Below are 15911 nucleotides of genomic sequence, written 5' to 3' on the forward strand. Positions count from 1 at the left end.
TACGGGTGTACTGCTCCAGCTCATCCACCCGCCGCTCGAGATCCATGATCCGTCTGTCCTTCTCGGCATTTTGGAGGCGTAGCTGTTTTACCTCCTCCAGAAGCCCCAGAAGCAGCTCCTGCTGTGCCCTGACTGCGGCCACGTCTCCGCACAGCGCTCCGAGGGAGGTTTTAATGTCCTCAACCTCCTCTGGTGTTGGGCCTTTCTTGGGTGGCATACTGAAGCGAGAGCACGAGGCGGCCACCACGAGGGACCCGGAAGCGGAATTTCTGATGATGGCGCCTGGCTAGGCCTGCTGGCTGATGGTGGAGCCTGGCTGTGGCCTGCTGGCTGATGGTGGGATAAACAACCTCCCTGCCCGTGCACACTCTCTGATGCACAACAGCAGTCACCGGCTGACCTGGGACGAAAGACAGATTTCATGGAGACCCCTCTCAGTACTCATGAAAGCTGTACCCCAACCTGAAGCCGAGTCAACAAAGTCTCCATGTGCTTTGAAGAGGTGTTGCTTGTAAAAGATAAATTAATATCTAGGCTGTCCAAAGGTCAAACGTAAAAACGTTGCTGGAACTTTACATGTCTAAATAACACTGAGCAACTTGTGTGGTGTATCTTGCAAAAGTAACACAAGAACATTTCCAGTCAAAGTGCTGTATAGTCGATGTCTTTAGACTGTACTGTGAAGGATTCTTGCTCTGATTTCCCTGACCCGAGGACTCTCTTTCACGCTGCCAACATCAATGCCATACACGGTGGTCTGGATGAATGTGCAGAAGTTGTGCAATGCTTCGTCATAGGACACAGCAAATACAAAATGTGCCTTGAAAAGCTCATCAAAAGCTGCAACTCCCGTCTGCGTCACACAGGGGATGACCTTTTGATCTAGGACAATGTAGAAGTCTGGATGATGTTCTTTCTTTCTCCAACACACAGGAGGAATGGCTGAGTGGGGCCAGCCTTAAGAAAAGTCTCCATGCTACCTCCCACCTGAGGGAGTGAAAGAAACCAAATGATTCACATTAAACAAAATTGGTAATTGGATGTTGAGTGGCAGTGCTGCCTAAAATTAAGACAATATTAGAATGTTTTACTTCGGGCCCACAGTTTTTTGTTCCAATGTGTAATTTTAGTTTTAATGGAAATAATAATGTGCCGGCGCTGCAACACCAAGCCTATCTGGCATAGATATATCTGCTGCACAGTGGAACCCCTTGCCCTCTTAAAACATCTGATAATCTGGATCTTTTCTCATCAAAAGAGAAAGCTACTTTAACACATTTCTAAAAATCATACCTTCATGAATTTCATTAGGTGGTGAGCAGCATCTGATGTGCTAATCTTTGAAGACTTCCTTCCTTTAGATGTTGGAGGTAACAAGTGAAGCAGCAAAAGAATGGCAGCCAACTCGCAGTCCCAAACAACAGAATAGGAATTAGGATAATCGCAATTACTGTCATTTTACCCTTCTCACCCTGCACACAGTCTGTTTGACCTGCTCCCCTCAGGCAGGAGGCTCCGGTCCATTCGCACCAGAACCTCTCGCCATAAGAACAGTTTCTTCCCCTCTGCTGTTGAATACATGAACAATAACCATATAACTGTTCCCACCACTAACACATGACCCTACGCTGTGTTCACTGCATCATTCCATGTTTGGCACTGATCACCACCTGCACTCATGTATATATCATGTATATATCTATCTATCTACTTAGCACTTTTAATTCTTGTTCTCATTTTTATTTTCATGTCTATTTAAGCTTAATTTATAACAGTATGTTTGCACTGAAGCACCGCAGCAATTTCCTAATGTTGTAAACCCGCTCAACATTTGGCAATAAAACCCTTTCTGATTCTGATTCTGATTAAGGTCCACAGCAGTCATTTTTTCAATGTTATTCAGTTTTAGATAACTGATAATTTTTCAAATAAAGCAGTTTTCCACTGTCATCAGTATGGTATGAAAATTCATTTCAAGACACTTAAAATCTTCTGGCCACCAAGTGACGTAAATATTGAGTCATAACAATACTACATTATGTAACTTTTTTTGTCAAACTTTAAATGCCATTAAAGTTTGTAAATTCTTTTTCATACCATACTGAAATGAACAGAAACCCAACGTAATTTATAAAATCAAAAGCTGTATTCCAATTTGTTGTAAAGGTGCCAAAACATGTTTTGATTTAATAGTATGGTCCACTAATATATTGTGCTGTGGGAATTGTGAAAATGCTGTAAAGACATGTGAAGTCTACCATCTCCAACTTACCACCCTCGTCAGAGTCCCCCTGTGCAGAGACGAGCAGGTCATCCAATTCTGTACTCTGAGACAGATTTTTGCAATCTTTGATGATTCTTGGCTTAAAGAATGTTGGCCACTTTGCAAGGAATTTACCAGACACTTCCTCCCCAAACAGCATTGCGAAGTCTTGGTCTTGTTTTAACACCCACAGTGTTAAAATGCAGTAACGACTAAAATCCACACTTACACTTTTCAGGAATCAACTCCCGATGTGTTATTTTAACTCAATTAAGTGTTGAACTAACTCGGAACTCTGTTGAAATCTACTAACACTGAAAAATCAACACTGGCATTTTTGCTGTGATGATGTTATCCAAACTTACGTTCCGTGATGTTGTCGTTCTTTTTGCTCAAAGAGCAGGTTCTGAGAACTCACGACCGCAGTGCACTTCCCCAAGATGTGATCGAATTTGCGCTCAAAGGTGTTATTCGAGCTAGCCCCTCCAGATGTAATCCAGTTTTTCACTCAGAGGTCTTGTTCTGAGTATTCACGGCAGCTGTGCGTTCTCCAAGATCTTCTCCGTGCTGCACTCGACGAGCCCATTTTGAGAAACTCACGCCTCGTCCCACCATTTCAATCCCAGCGGGCAGCCTTGTGGGGGTTTGAACAGCTGGTTCCGCTTCCTTAATTCTGCGATAAGCCAGGGCCAAGCCAGCTCCGATCAACCAGAACCCTGTTATCATGGTTCCGAATAGGTAGATATCTTCAGCAGTCAGGCTCACCCGAGCCCAGACTTCTCGTTGAGAAGGGGTGTCAATTGCATTCAGAGACCAGTTGATCAAATCCATAATTCTCTTTTAGGTTTTAGAGAACAGACTGTAAGAGAGTGTTCCAGGGAAAAGTAATACAAAAAACACGAGACTAGACAAGGACTAAGCAGGGAAGCTAAGGGAGAGGAGGAGGAGAGGAGAAAAGTGCGACCGCCTTCGTCAAGAGCAAGTCAATTTGGGGTTAGTATCTTGCCCAAGTACACTTGACATGCAGACTGGGGAAGCCTAGGATCGAACCACCAACCTTCCAATCAGTAGCTGATCTGCTCTACCACCTGAGCCACAGCCAACCTAAAAATAACAAAAATAAATAAATAAAAACCAAGCAACCTTTGTTACTTAACCTTAATTAGTTAACTAATTAGCTTTACAGCATCCACACTATTATGTAGCAAAGAAAAAAAAAAACCTATAATATAGATTCCTGAAAGTAGCCACCCATTGCTTTGTTGAAAGTGCTGCAAACCCCTGGCCTTCTCTTAATAAGCTTCATGATTTAGTCACCTCACACCTGTTTCACTTTACAGGTGTGCCTTGTCAGGCCAGGTTGGTACCCTGCTGACAGCCTGATTTCACAACTGTTAGAATTCATATTATGGCAAGAACCAATCAGCTAAGTAAAAAAACAAAATCCATCATTACATTAAAAAGGTCCTGTCTTTATTCATTCATCCATTTTGTGCCACTTATCCAGGTTTGTGTTGTGGTCTGTCAGTTGGTTTGTGTACTAACTCTTAAAATTTTGTATTAGAATTTACTGAATTCCTTTCCTCCCAGTCTTCATCAGATTATCTGCCAGTTTTGTATGGTAAACAGACTAAACCAAGTTAATTTTGTGAAACTTACCTTTTGTGTTCTAGCAGTCCTTTCCCTCCTCTTCCAGTATCTCCTCATTGACTGCAGGAGTACTCCTCCTTTTCCATCTCATCACATGGACCCTTCAATGATTACCTACCGCTTCACCTGCCTACCTATGCTCAAACAACTCCTCAGCAAGTCACCACCCTGCAGACCCAAACCCCTTCTGGACGTCGCCTTCTAATAAATCAAGTAGGCAATCTGGATCAGTCTTTTTTTGTCTTTATGGATTTTTTGGGAAGCTTTGGGATTAACTCATCCTGTGTCCTTCTCCCTAGACAACTCACCTCTGCGACCTGTACATTTTCCCAGAGCTTTGTGAAAGCCCTATTTGTCGAAAAAAAAGTCCTTGGTCTTCCATGGTCTCTTGTGTTCTGGGGGCCTCTGGATGTCTGGAGTTTTGATCTCCTCCATACCCGCTTCACACCCTGGAGGACGGGGCTGTGGCCCCCCCACACTCCCTAGCAGATCATTACATGGAGAAACCTTTGGAATACAAGCGCGCGGATCCACACAGGTATGCACACGGGTGTTCACTGCTCGTAGACCCAAATTACACCTTTCTTGGCTGCTACTTCGAAGCACATCTGTCCTGCGTGCTGCACAACAACATTGAATATTTAGTATTTACTGCTGTTTACACTTAGCTAGATTAATGCGATGGTGTTGTGTTTAGTATGTTGCTTTGTTTTTTTTTTCTGCTTGTTTTCTATTCCTCTCTCAACAGGTGATCCAGGAGATTTTTATTTTTTTTTCTCCCCCCCTTTCTCACTGTCCCTCTCCCCTTCTGTTTTTCCTTTCCTTCCTCTTTCTTTTCCTATCCCTCACTCATGTCTGTCCCGTCTGTAACATCTGAAAATAAAATATAATAAATAATAAAAACAAAGATCGACCAAATGGACCAATACGGCAATGCCACGATGATCCATTTGGCAAAGTAAATCCATTGGGTATCCTTGTTGGTCTTCAGACAACAATTCTGATGGCTAAAGAACCAAATGGGACAGGCAAAAAAAAAAGAAAAAAAAAAAAGAAAAAAAGTCCTGGGTCTGCCTGGGTACCTCTTCCTGTTCAGACTTCTGGTGTTTATGGTAGGATATTAGAAAAGAAGTAAACTATTCATTCAAATATAGAAAGCTGCTGGTTGCAGTTTTCTATATTACTTAACAACTGATTTATTGTAAGCTTCAATGGCAAATCCTCAGTTTTAGCAAGTGCTACATGCTGGTATATACAGATATATATGATATGACTTCTAGTTGTGATATTAACTAAATAGTCTGACTAAAGTCTCAGGCGAAATCCTTACAAAGAAAATATGACTAATAAACATGTTTAAGACATTTACAGGCTCATCATTTGGAGAACTAGTTTCATGACTTTAGTCAGAGAAATAACTGCTGACTGCATGTATCTGCATAATTTCTGGTAGGTTTCGAAACAGATACTGATTAAATGTGAACGTCAATCTGCGGTTTGTTCTGAATGGACAGATTTTAGTCATAATAATACACGTAACAGAAAAAAGAAAATATGAGGAGGGTTGGAAAATGGCTTCAGTGGCTTGCGTCACTATTTCATACTGTATGAGGTGGTAACTGTACTTAAATCTATACTCGGCTATTTGTTTTTCTCTTTACTTTTACTACCTACATTTTTTAACAAAGATCAGTAGGTTCTACTCATCATATTTTTAAACCAGATTCGTTACTCCAGGTTTATTTATAGCGTTTATATTCAGGGGTTAAAGTGGGCTGGAAGGAGTGCAGGTGTCTGCATTTTGTGGTCGCAATACTTCAAAATCTAGCTAGCTCTACAGAAGAAGAGGAAGCAGGAAGAGAGACGTGTTTTCAAGTGGCAGGTTATTTCAAATTCAACATTGTGTTGCTAAAGGCCCAGCTGCTTTACTTCACAGGGTGGGGGGGTCAGATTTGAAGGTAAAGACTGCTCAGTGACACTTGATAAACTTTTGGATTGAATCTGTATAGGAAGTGTTTTGATTATGTACAGTGGGGCAAAAAAGTATTTAGTCAGCCACCGATTGTGCAAGTTCCCCCACCTAAAATGATGACAGAGGTCAGTAATTTGCACCAGAGGTACACTTCAACTGTGAGAGACAGAATGTGAAAAAATAATCCATGAATCCACATGGTAGGATTTGTAAAGAATTTATTCGTAAATCAGGGTGGAAAATAAGTATTTGGTCAATAACAAAAATACAACCCAATACTTTGTAACATAACCTTTGTTGGCAATAACAGAGGTCAAACGTTTACTATAGGTCTTTACCAGGTTTGCACACACAGTAGCTGGTATTTTGGCCCATTCCTCCATGCAGATCTTCTCGAGAGCAGTGATGCTTTGGGGCTGTCGCCGAGCAACACGGACTTTCAACTCCCGCCACAGATTTTCTATGGGGTTGAGGTCTGGAGACTGGCTAGGCCACTCCAGGACTTTCAAATGCTTCTTACGGAGCCACTCCTTTGTTGCCCGGGCGGTGTGTTTTGGATCATTGTCATGTTGGAAGACCCAGCCTCGTTTCATCTTCAAAGTTCTCACTGATGGAAGGAGGTTTTGGCTCAAAATCTCACGATACATGGCCCCATTCATTCTGTCCTTAACACGGATCAGTCGTCCTGTCCCCTTGGCAGAAAAACAGCCCCATAGCATGATGTTTCCACCCCCATGCTTCACAGTAGGTATGGTGTTCTTGGGATGCAACTCAGTATTCTTCTTCCTCCAAACACGACGAGTTGAGTTTATACCAAAAAGTTCTACTTTGGTTTCATCTGACCACATGACATTCTCCCAATCCTCTGCTGTATCATCCATGTGCTCTCTGGCAAACTTCAGACGGGCCTGGACATGCACTGGCTTCAGCAGCGGAACACGTCTGGCACTGCGGGATTTGATTCCCTGCCGTTGTAGTGTGTTACTAATGGTGACCTTTGTTACTTTGGTCCCAGCTCTCTGCAGGTCATTCACCAGGTCCCCCCGTGTGGTTCTGGGATCTTTGCTCACCGTTCTCATGATCATTTTGACCCCACGGGATGAGATCTTGCGTGGAGCCCCAGATCGAGGGAGATTATCAGTGGTCTTGTATGTCTTCCATTTTCTGATGATTGCTCCCACAGTTGATTTTTTCACACCAAGCTGCTTGCCTATTGTAGATTCACTCTTCCCAGTCTGGTGCAGGTCTACAATACTTTTCCTGGTGTCCTTCGAAAGCTCTTTGGTCTTGGCCATGGCGGAGTTTGGAGTCTGACTGTTTGAGGCTGTGGACAGGTGTCTTTTATACAGATGATGAGTTCAAACAGGTGCCATTCATACAGGTAACGAGTGGGGGACAGAAAAGCTTCTTACAGAAGACGTTACAGGTCTGTGAGAGCCAGAGATTTTCCTTGTTTGAGGTGACCAAATACTTATTTTCCACCCTGATTTACGAATAAATTCTTTACAAATCCTACCATGTGGATTCATGGATTTTTTTTTCACATTCTGTCTCTCACAGTTGAAGTGTACCTCTGGTGCAAATTACTGACCTCTGTCATCATTTTAAGTGTGGGAACTTGCACAATCGGTGGCTGACTAAATACTTTTTTGCCCCACTGTATTTTCATATTGTGAAAACTCCTGCAAAACAAAGCTATATTAACTATATACTATACTATATTTATTCAAATGATTTTTATGCATCATTACTTTTTGTGCAGTATGTGGAGTTCTTCTTCGAAGTTTAGGAGACAAGTCTCTATTTCTTGTTGACTAGAGCACACCATGGGGTTAATGCTTGTATCCTTTTAATGAGTATTGCATCAACTATTATACATTGCAATTCATGTTAAAAAGAGACTTTATCAAAAATCGTATGTCAATCGTATGCCAACAACCTTGTCCAGGTCATCTACGCTGCCTTTGCACCTATTGTAGAACAGGATTGCTGCAGGCTTCATATTTTCCCCATCACTGCCTGTGCTTTGTGCTTAAAAGCATTCTCCCCTCAACTGGGGACGTAGGACTCCGCCATGGTCATTTTGGTGAAGGCAAAGACGGATGACAGAGTCTTCCTCTGTTGGAGCGAAACAAATCTATCGTAACTCTGGTTTGTTTCTTGTGATTGTGCCAACCAGAGCCAATTTTTTTTTCTCCCTCTTCCTTCTGAGGAGTTACTCTGCCAAGATGAATCACGCAAAGTTGTCCCATGTGACAGTGTGTCCTTGGAGCCCTTCTGTCAGTTGGAGCACAACTGCCTGGGAACTACCGGGTGGGGAGTGTGATTTTTTTTTTTCCCCCGTGTAAATTTGCACCTTCCAGGCATAGGAGGTTACCGCAGCACGGGTGACCCAGATTTTAATGCCATATTTTGCGGGCTTGTTGAGCATATACCATCGAAATCAACAGCAGCCTTTGAATGCAACAAGCTGTTCATCAACACGCACATCAACCCCTGGACTGAACAACAGGGGAAAACAAGCAACCCATTTTTCCCACAGGATATGAAATGCAGCAAGCTTATCATCCCTGAAGCGTCCCGGGCAGGTGAGCCTGTCATCAAAGTGGATGTTAGCACTGATCTGAGAATAGCGGTAGTGGGACATCGTCGCACGAAATATTGCCCATCTGGTCTTGTCATCCCACAAATCACGTGTTGCTTCATGCCTTGAGTGGTAGATGCCAGCTAGAATCAAAATTCCAATGTAGGCTTTCATCTCAACTTCCTATACATCCCTCCAATTCTCACACCTTTGCCACCCATGCACGAGCTTTGTCATTCTTCATTGGATACAAGTTCTGTTTGGATCCCAATGGCTTTTTTCCCCAAAATCACCTGGGTTCTACTTGTGTGTAATTCTGAAATTTAATAGTACATTGGTTAATTTATTATATGTTATTCTCAATTTGCTCTACAACTCCTGCTGCACTTATCATCTTCAAAATACCTGGTTCTTGGATTGTGTTTGTGATTGTGTTTACTGAGCTAAGTAGGCAGGACAAGTACCATGACATCCTGGACCCTCACAGTCCAGTAATGCTGCATGAACACTTTCCAGGAAATGGGTCTTTGGCGGGGTTTCCCCAACATCTTTCTGTAAATGAATATTCAGTGATGTATGAAACAATTTTTAACAATATTTCTTACTTTCATGCACAGTTATGTGTGGTGTTATTTAAATTTCTCATTAAGGTTTTGGTAGTTTAGATACACATGACAGTATGATTTCAAAATTCTATTTTTAAAAACGAACAGATTGCATTTTATTCAGTTAATTTATCTTTTTTATGTAACCTGCACCCAGTTTCTGTGAGACAATGAGACACATTCATTTGGAATGACAAAGTAATATTACTAACTTACTTTCCCGTCTTTGGCAATCACTTTTCATCAACATCCAGAGTCCCCTTTTTTGCATGAGGAGTTTCAAGTTGTAGTGCTTTGTTACGTTCCTGCCACTACAAGGCCTGCAAAAACATTACTGCTACACTATGGACAACCCCATCCATGTCATGTCTTTCATTGAAGAACAACATTTAAGGAGCCCAAACACATGCATTCCAAGCCTGCAGTTTTCTGAAATGCAGGGAAAAGTACATGGAACTACTGTTAGTAGTACTTTTAAACCAGAAATATTAAATTGTCATACAGTTATTGATATAAATGTACACACATTTCTTAATATATACACAAAGATCCTTAGCATTTTTCATGATGTGGCTCAAACATCAATGAAGACCAGGAAGGTTGAACGTCTATGATGGATGCTGACCAATGATTATTGAAAAGTACTTCTGCAGCAGATCCTCCAGACTTGTTTTGCAGAACGTAATTGAAATTGTTTGGAGGAGTACCAATGATCCATCACACACAAACATTACACGCCTTTTGTAGACCTTTTTTGAAGTACTTCTTGGGAAGAGAAAGTGGTTTCATTTAGGTTACAAATTAATTTCTTTAAGAATATTTACAGTGTCAAACTACATCAACTGAAATACGTTACCTGTTTCTTTGAAGGTAACGAGTTCATATTCTCCTTGAGCATGGAGGCTCTGGAGCATCAGCAACCTCATCATCAAGTCAAGTCAAGTCAAGTCAAGTTTATTTATAAAGCACATTTAAAAACAACCAAGGCTGACCAAAGTGCTGTACAATAAAATACAAATATAAAATACAATAAAACGCAAGTACATAAAACATCTCACTGATAAAACAGTAAATTAAAACAATAAGTTAAACCTTGCTAAAAGCAAATGAGAAGAGGTGAGTTTTAAGAGCAGTTTTAAAAGTTCCTAGGCTTGTGGAGAATCTGATGTGAGGAGGTAAACTGTTCCACAGTCTGGGTGCAGCCACAGCAAAAGCCCTCTCTCCCCTAGTCTTTAATCTGTACCTGGGAACATCTAAAAGCATCAGGTCTGCTGACCTCAAAGATCTCCTGGGGCGGTAAATGCTAAGAAGCTCTGCCAGGTAAGGAGGTGCAGTACCGTTAAGAACCTTAAAAACCAGCAGTAAAATTTTAAAATCAATCCTAAAAGCAACTGGGAGCCAGTGGAGAGAGCAGAGGACCGGAGCGATGTGGTCTCTCTTTTTGGAACCGGTCAGCATGCGAGCAGCAGCGTTCTGCACCAGTTGGAGGCGATGCAGACAGGAACGATCTAAATCATCATTCTAACAAATCAAATCACTTTTATTGTCACATCACATGTGCAGGTACATTGGTACAGCACATGCGAGTGAAATTCTTGTGTGCGAGCTTCACAAGCAACAGAGTTGTGCAAATACAATAATGTAAACAGGCAAAATATACGAATGGCTAAATCTGAAACTAATAAATATATGTACAATATATAATAGTATATGCAAAAAATAATAATTTCTGGATGTGTATACTAAATGTTTTTCTACGTGTGTGTGTGTGTGTGTGTGTGTGTGTGTACACACATATTTTACAAATTAAATAGAGTCAACAATAAATAAAATATATAAAATATACAGAGTTGAGACATGTGCAAAACAGTGGCATTACTGTACAGTACGGAGTGCATAATGTTGAAGTTCCAGTAGTGGAGGTGAGGTGTCTATGACGTGTTCAGCAGTCTGATGGCCTGATGGAAAAAGCTGTCTCTCAGTCTGCTGGTTTGGGACCGGATGCTGCAGAACCTCCTTCCTGATGGAAGCAGTCTGAACAGTTTATGGCTGGGGTGACTGGAGTCCTTGATGATCCTCCCCGCTTTCCTCAGGCAGCGCTTCCTGTAGATGTCTTGGAGGGAGGGAAGGTCACCTCATCAAATGAACTAATACTAACTAATTAAAACATGCTGTTGATGGACATTTCTATATCTTGGTAAACAAACTGACTTTTACGACCATATTTTTCAGACCATAAAGCGCACCGGGTGCACTGTCAATAAATGGGTCTGTTTTCATGCATAAGGCGCTCTGGATTATAAGGCACATTAAGCAAAACAAAACAGTCAGATAAGTCAAATTTTACTCAACTAATTCTTCTTGCTTCCTCCACTTCCGTACCATTGATTTATTAATGTTGAATTCTCTCAGAGCTGCTCTATTCCCATGTTGTTGCAGTATATAAATGACTAACCTCGTATTGTGGATGGATTGTCTCAGTTGTTCTCTTGACTTAAGGGAGCTGTTCTGATGGACTTTATAATGATAACGCAGTGCAGCCTGGTAATACTTATTTAGTGATGAAAACTTTATATGGCCTCATGTAGCCATCTGCCTGAATCACTTCACCGAGATGATATTTATAACAAGCTGAACAGTTATTAAGCTTTTTTTAGTAACTATGCAACATACTTGGGCTTTTCAATTCACATTTAATTTTGATCTAAGTAATAACTAAAAATGCTGATCTTTCATTCCCTTATGTGATTATGTCACATTTGATACGGCAATGTGAGAAACTAGTATCATGTGAAAACGGTGACAAAAATAGGTTTTACAGAAGTGATCACACGATGGATGTGTAACAGCAGTAGAATAACACAAGCTGCTGTGTGACTGATAATAACAGTGATCATTGTATCAATAATCCACTAAACTACACAGAGGAGAGGCCAAAACACAAGGGGAACCTAACAGACAAGAAACTAAACAGGGAATACAAGGAACTCAGAGCATAGAATAAATTCAGGACTACCTAATGAACCTTAAATCATCATCATTATAATACATAACAATCACCAAAACACAAGAAAGTCAAAATGCTGGGTCAAATGATCCAGATCCATGACAGCTGCCCTGCCAAACAAAAGAGACTTTGAATTATGGTTCTGTCAGGAAGCTCCTCTTTGGTGCTTTCTGTGACCTGTGACCACGAGAAACATTAGGAGGTGGTCAGAGTAGGCCTTAGCAGGTCTACAGGGCTTTTTTGACTGACCGGGAGACACTCTGTGAGCCTCACACCAAGGACATCAATGGGCTCACTGAGTGTATCACTGACTACATAACCTGCTGCACCGACTCCATTGTTCCAGCTCTCTCTTCACATTGCACCGTTGCCTCTGGTGAATGTCCTGACACCCTTCTCCTACCTATCACTTTCACTCACGAACAGGTTCAGAGGCAAATGAGGAGACTCCAATCATGCAAGTCTGCTGGACCAGACAGGGTGAGTCCCCACGTCTTCAAGGTGCCCCCCAGCTTTGTGGAGTCTTTCAGAAACTGTTCATGTTGAGTCTGAGTCTGCAGAGGGTCCTAGTTCTGAGGAAGACATCACGCCTCGTCCCTGTACCAAAGACGCCACGTCCCAGTGGCCCCCAGGATTCCAAGCCGGTGGCACTGACCTCTCACATCATGAAGACCCTGGAAAAATCATCCTGGACCAGCTCTGACCCGTAGTCAGACCATATCAGCATCAGCTGGATGCATCAGCAGGGGTGATGAGCTAGAGTACCGGGCTGTGGTTGACTCCTTCGTCACGTGGTGCAAGCAGAATCCTCTGCAGCTCAACGTGGCAAAACTAAGGAATTGATTGTGGACTTTAGGAAGACCAGGAAACCCTTGACCCGTGTTTCAATCCAGGGGTCGATGTGGACATTGTGGAGGACTATAAATACCTTGGAGTACACATGAACAATAAACTGGACTGGGTTACAAACACCACTGCACTTTATAGGAAAGGCCAGAGTCGTCTCTATTTTTTTTTTCAGTTCAATTCAACTTTATTTATATACCACCAAATCACAAAAATTGCTGAAAGCCAGGTTTTCATTGCGTAACTGTCTTTTTTTTTTTTTTTTTGCCTGTCCCATTTGGTTCTTTAGCCATCAGAATTGTTGTCTGAAGACCAACAAGGATACCCAATGGATTTACTTTGCCAAATGGATCATCGTGGCATTGCCGTATTGGTCCATTTGATCGACCTTTGTTTTTATTATTTATTATATTTTATTTTCAGATGTTACAGACGGGACAGACATGAGTGAGGGATAGGAAAGGGAGAAAGAAAGAGGAAGGAAAGGAAAAACAGAAGGGGAGAGGGACAGTGAGAAAGGGGGGGGGGGAGAAAAAAAATCTCCTGGATCACCTGTTGAGAGAAGAAGAATAGAAAACAAGCAAAAAAAAAACCCCAGGTAGCCACCGGGAGTGAGCCGGTACATACCTGAGTGCCCAGCCCCGGACACCAAGAACCACCAATGCACCGACCCCTGAGGGCATCAGTCACCGGCAGGGAGTGTGGTAAGGGGAGATAGGCCTTGGAGGGCCTGGGAGTTCCCAGAGAGGTGGAGTCTAAGACCCGACCTGACATATAGACACAGACAAACAGGCACACACAGACACAAACATGCATTCCCACCCTCATGCACACATATACAAACACTCAGCACTCACCCAACGTAAGGATTGACATAAATGGACATGTACACACAATCACACTCCCCAAACATACTCTATACCCCAGGTCCAGGTACCCTCGCCCCCAGAGGGGGAAACAGAACCCAGACCCAAGAGATGTTACCCTTCCCCCCGGGGTGGAGGCAAGCAGACCGTCCCAGGCTCCGCAGCAGCAGGTCGTCTCTATTTTCTGAGGTCCTTCAACATCTGTCAGACAATGCTCCGGAGTCTTTTGTGGTCAGTGCTATCCTCTATGTTGTTGCATGCTGAGCACCATGTCAACATTCTTGATATTTATTTATAATCACCTCCGTCAATCCTTGATATTTATTCTTGAGTGATTTGTATATATTGTGCTATTTCTTAAATGTCTTAAATCTGTAACATATAGTATTGTTATATAGTCTAGTCTGGTTCTGTTACTGTTATTTATACTGGAGCAACTGTAACCCACATAACTTTCTTAGGGATTAATAAAGTTTGCAGATTCTGATTTCTGGAAATCTGACCATCCAAAATGGAAGATATGGACCATAGAGACATCTCTGCAAACTGATGTAACAATGGTTGAAGTTAAGTTTTGGACTCAAATTCAAAATAATGGTAGAATAATGGACCAAGATACTAAACTGTATTTGAAAAGATACTGTGACGTCTTACAATCGCCAGTTAAACCATAAATAAATTTGGTCTGTGATATGGAGTAAAATATTTAAAGTTTGTTTGCAAAAAATACAGATTCTGTGGAGGACTGTATGTCTGGGACCAGCACAGAAGCACAGATGCACTTTTTAGAGATGTTTTAAAAGAAGAAAGACTATGCTATCAGTGCACCCAGGGTTCAGGTGCAAGGCTCATGCAGCTAAATGTTTGACAGAAATAGAGAAAATGTTATTTTATGTCATTTGTTTGACTTTTGTTGTAGAAAGTTAAGATGTTTCGTCGGCATGCAATGTGTCTGGGAGAATACGACGGCCGTGGGCTGAGTTCCTTTAGCCATCAGTATTGTTAACTTTAGCTAGTATACTAGTTTGCTAACATAGCTGATAAGACTAGTGTCAATCTCACTTTGGCCGTACAAATGATAGGTCCTGCATTCTATTGATATTATACTTTATATACATTGAACTATAAAATAAAATTTTCTTAAGATGGAAACTACATCAGAGCATTAAACAGGCTGATGTTATTTGGGGTTAGAGGGTCTAAAAGGCTAAAGATGATACAGATGATAAAGACATGACTTCCTTATGAAATATTATGTAATCCTGCAGATTAATTTACTCCAAAATATTGTTTTTGTCAACAAATGTGTAGCATTCATAGCATTATGTCCCATATTAATATAACGTTAAAACACAATGTTAGAAAAATGTTAATGATATAACTATGATGAAATTTAGGGTTCTAAAGTCACTTATGCACACTAGCCAAACAGCCACTGCGAAAAATCACATTAAGAACGTACCAGTGCTTTAGTGTGCCATCATGTCCATGTCTGGGTTGTTCACGTTGTACCCTAAACATTTCTTCGACTCAAGTTTGACTCCTTTTTTCTGAGAAAAGAGGATGTGGTGTTCTGATTTGCCTTGACGACATGAGTAATTAAAAAAACATGAAAAATGGTGGAAACCCTTTAGGTCTATGGTGGCACTCTTTCCCTTAAACAAAAAAGCCCATCTCGAAGGGGAAACAGTTAAGAGCTCACTAAATGAAACAGCTTTTTTTGGTTAATCTTTAAAAAAAATGTAAAGAGTGAAAATGTCTGTGCTCTTCCCCTCCAAACCTTATTAGTTCACCTTTTAACCTAATAAAAGCAAAATATTACAGTTTTTCTCCATTGGTTTGGCTCATTTCTTGAAACACTTATTTGGTTTCAATACCTCCTTTACCTGATTTCAGAATCAGTATTTGCTTCATCTGACTTCAACAATTTCAACAGAAAACTGCAGTTTACTGTATGATACAATTCTCATTATAATCCTTATTTTGTTGTCTCCCAATCAAATCTATCTAATATTGTAGGTTTTACTGTAACATCTCAGTAAGTCATCAGTATTTCCCACTCCCCTTTCTATCAAATACCCCTGCAGTACTTCCTCATAGGCCTATCACTAGTTTAGA

The 15911-nt window shown here is 41.4% G+C and overlaps 1 pseudogene across 1 annotated transcript; it reads right to left on the minus strand.

The window, feature by feature from the left end:
- Positions 1-476: 476 nt before the first annotated feature.
- On the minus strand, positions 477-8532 carry LOC146572142 (uncharacterized; annotated as a pseudogene). The gene is made up of 4 exons (XR_014892869.1): positions 8426-8532; positions 2294-2475; positions 1294-1427; positions 477-987 (listed from the first exon to the last, which is right to left on the minus strand). The product of XR_014892869.1 is annotated as an uncharacterized LOC146572142 (transcript).
- Between the last annotated feature and the right edge of the window lie 7379 nt (positions 8533-15911).

The sequence above is a fragment of the Mchenga conophoros genome, linkage group LG6 (assembly GCF_057382185.1).
Source record: "Mchenga conophoros isolate Kocher_MC1m ecotype Shallow Benthic linkage group LG6, M_conophoros_male_GT1.1, whole genome shotgun sequence".
In the NCBI taxonomy this organism is placed as follows: domain Eukaryota; kingdom Metazoa; phylum Chordata; class Actinopteri; order Cichliformes; family Cichlidae; genus Mchenga; species Mchenga conophoros.